The sequence below is a fragment of the Apaloderma vittatum genome, unplaced genomic scaffold (assembly GCF_000703405.1).
Source record: "Apaloderma vittatum isolate BGI_N311 unplaced genomic scaffold, ASM70340v1 scaffold17762, whole genome shotgun sequence".
Lineage (NCBI taxonomy): Eukaryota > Metazoa > Chordata > Aves > Trogoniformes > Trogonidae > Apaloderma > Apaloderma vittatum.
In genome coordinates this window covers 1-3638 of record NW_009705445.1, presented here as the reverse complement: position 1 = coordinate 3638, position 3638 = coordinate 1, and positions in this window count along the sequence as shown.

Genomic DNA, 3638 nt, shown 5'->3' with positions numbered 1-3638 from the left:
GGCCACACACTTAAGAGATGATTAACAAGAATTTCCAGTTAGCCCTTTCCTGTCGCGGAGCTCAGTAGAAAAGCCTAGATGAACTGGTTGATCTCTGGATGCTTGTACATGATGAGCACGCTAAGTCTGAAAAAAAGAGACACGTGAGATTGTGGGAAACTCTCCAGCGGGATGGAGAAGTACCAGCACTACTTGTGCAGAACACAAGATTTCAGTGGAGATAAGAGGAGTGACCTACCCACACTGGAAAAGGCACAGCAAAATTATTAGGATGGTCAGGGGACAGCGTATGCCGCAAGAGAAACCATCACAGACTGGTGAGCAGAACAGATGAAGTGAGGACCCAACAACGTATGCATTAGGGTGAAGGTCAGAACTTAAAACAGAGCAGGAGAAGAACTCAAAGGTGAAGGACAATGCTGGCCTAAGGAAAAATTAGTAAGTTTATGTGGGGAGTTAAAAGAAAGTCACTAAGCTTCAGAATCAGTGAGAGTGTGGAGCAATCAACCTGCAGCCGGCATTCTGGGGAGGATTAAAAAAAATAATCTATTATTAATATGGAAACTGATCTGTTTATGGAAAAGATTATACGAGGTGGTGCCAATGCAAGCAGGGAAACAACAAACAAGACCTTCACCTTCAAATCCTACTTTTTTTTTAAAAGGATTCAATTCTCAGAATTTATAGCAGAGGCTTAAGATTTTTTTCACGTCTCCCTACACACATAACTATTTTGGCTGTCCAGCTCCAAAGTGCTTTGACATAGATAAGAAATTAAAGGACAATAACCCAAGTTAATCTTCTTTAAATGTTGTGGACATGAGGGCGCTAAGCGCAAAGACAGGAAAATGCTAACACAATATACTTGACAAGGGAATACATGAGACTGCGTGCAGGCAGAAGCACGGGCCCCATGAATGCAATCCAAACTCTGCACGTCGCTGTCATTGCAAACAGCCAGGAGCTCTGCTTCCCTCCTCAGAGAGCACGTGAATGACACGCACCGCAGGAATGGCCCATGTGTAATTCTCAATACCAAACCATTTCAAAACTTTGAGAGATCGTGATGTACAGATTTGGTTGTCAGGTTGTTTTAAAACGAATGCAGGCAATTAGGAGACATATCTTGCACTCTGCTCGAGCTGTCCATGTTTCCTTTGCAAAAGCAAATACAGAAGGAAACAAGAGCTTTAATATGGTGTTACCAGAAGAGCTCCGTGGCACTGCTTCTAGGTCCAGAAGATGGGATTCAGCAAAAAACAAATGCCTGGAAGATCAGGAATTAGAAGAGAAGCACCTCCCCAGGAGCTGAGACAAGACAACAGGTTTCACCTCTCAGCATATCCCCTGGGATTCCCTGGAGAGGCTTCACAGTGCTGGGGAAGGAGTCTGAGCCGCTTGGTGGGGACCTGGGACGAGCGGGAAGCCCAGCGCCGCACTGGGGACATGGAAGTATGAGCCCCCCTCCCAGGCTCCTGTGCCTACTCCTCGGGAAGCCCGCACACACACCTGAGAGACCTGCTCTGTGCATCATGGCTGTTGGATCTTCTCATCTCAAGAATCTTCGTCAATAAAGCTAAAGATGAGCTAAAGCTAAAGACGATAAGTAAACGTAGCTGTACGGAGACTACCATAGTAAGGGGAAAGGCTGCTCTGACAAGTGGTTCAATGCAGCATAAATAGGAGTAAAATCTGCTGAGAAAGGTTCAGAAAAGAGAGCACTCTTCAACAGCAGCGTAAAAGAACATCTTTAACACTGCTTGTCACCAGCTAGAGAATGAGGTGGAAAGAACGATACACATCTTAACTTTTTCTTTTAACTTTCAAGTGTTTGAAGGGGAAAGTTTGTTTTCAGAAGATACTGATGGGCAACCTTACCTCTGTATCAATTCCCTGTCCACTCTCCTTGCAAAAATCAGACCCTGAACTTGAATTAATCTTTTTAAATGCAAGAGAAATGTTTCCTATAAGGGTAAGCAACTGTTTTGGCAGCTGTGTATTTCAGACAGGCCTGAAGCAGAGATGCTTCTCTTTGGGCAGCCATAACAGCACCAGAACCAAACCATTCCTCCCACATTGTTAGAGTACGCACAACCGTGATCGTATTTGTTTGGAGCGCAGACACAAAACAGAATCATCAGGTGAAAACGAAGACATGGTCTGTGTCTGAGATCTGGATGTTTTCATTAAGCACTGTCACAGTAACTCTAGGACAGCGGGTAAAGAAACTGAGCGTATCCCTCTGCTTCCGTCACCTGCAACCTCTGCCCGCTCCTTCTGCAGGGACGTCACAGATCTCCAAGCACAGGGAAGGTGCTCCTGGCTCTCAGACATGCTCCGCGACTTTCCGGGTCTCCTTGTGAGCAGCACCTGACCAAGAGGCATGAAGACCAAAACCACATACCAAATTCCTCCTGCTACCTCCTTCACCTGCCTGGATTTCAGAGTAATGTTAGCAAACTTTGACGAAGCAACATCCTTCCTTCCCTGCAGAATGAACAGGAACTGAAAACAGATCTGGGTTAAAAATACCCTTTTTTTTTGCCATTTCCCTGTATGGCTTCAGAAGCAGCTGTACCAGCAACACTGATGGGGCAGGGCAGAGCTTGCATAAGCGAGAACTGCTTCCAAAAAACCTTGGTAGTCTCGGAGGTGTGAAGTGTCCTGCAACCTTCAAGTAGGTCTTACCAGCTGATAAAGAACAGTACAAAGATGAAAAGCAGCCAAAGACACTCAGTCCTAGAGGGAGTGTCCTGTTGACTGGAAGAGGCTCTTGCATTCTGCAACACAAGAAATGCAAGAGTCTCTATTTCATAATCATTCCATAGAGTACAGTGATGAAACTAAAAACTGAATTTGTCTAAAAATTACTCGACAGCTTTCATAGACTTCATCATCCAGAAAGCAGGAGCAGAGGGATGATGAAGGGTAGTCTGTTTTTGCGACTCCGGGACAGCAAGTCAAGACTTGGAATGAATCAGTATTTAAAACGTTAATTGCCACTGCTGGCTTGCAAAACTCTTGGAAGAAAACGGGGCACCAAGTGTAAGTACACTTGTTTTGAATACTCATCAGAAAAACTAAGCATCCTTTCCTCTTGCAAGAACAGGAAAAGCAGAAGCATGAGGTTTCTCTTCCCTAAAGACACTCCTAGTTATAACTGCAGCTTCAGACTTCAGTTTCAGGGTTGGCTTTTTTTGCAGCAAGGGATTTTTTATTTCCTAATGTGATCTAGCTATTAGGTAGAAATCCTCCCAGCTGTGGGTGTTTTCCAAAGACCCCCACCTCCAGCACCCCGCCCGCCAGCACGGCAGCTGACAGTTTGCCTTACTGAGGCAAAGCAGGCGGACGGGCGAGGGGAACTCAGTGACCACGGTCCCTTGGAACCCGATACTCTTGTCACAAACACAGCTAAGATTGCAACACTGTATAACGTTTTGTTGGAAGAGAAAATTAACAAAAAGAGAGGCTGTCGTTAGAGCTGCAGGGAGCAACCAGAAGCGGGACCAACGTGATTCTGAGCTTGCGGGTCAAAGTCCAGAAATGCGTTGGCTTAGACTCACGCTAAACTGCAAGCAAGCGGTTCCCGCTAACTCAGCGCCCACTGACCCCCACACCACGGTGGGCACGGACGATTT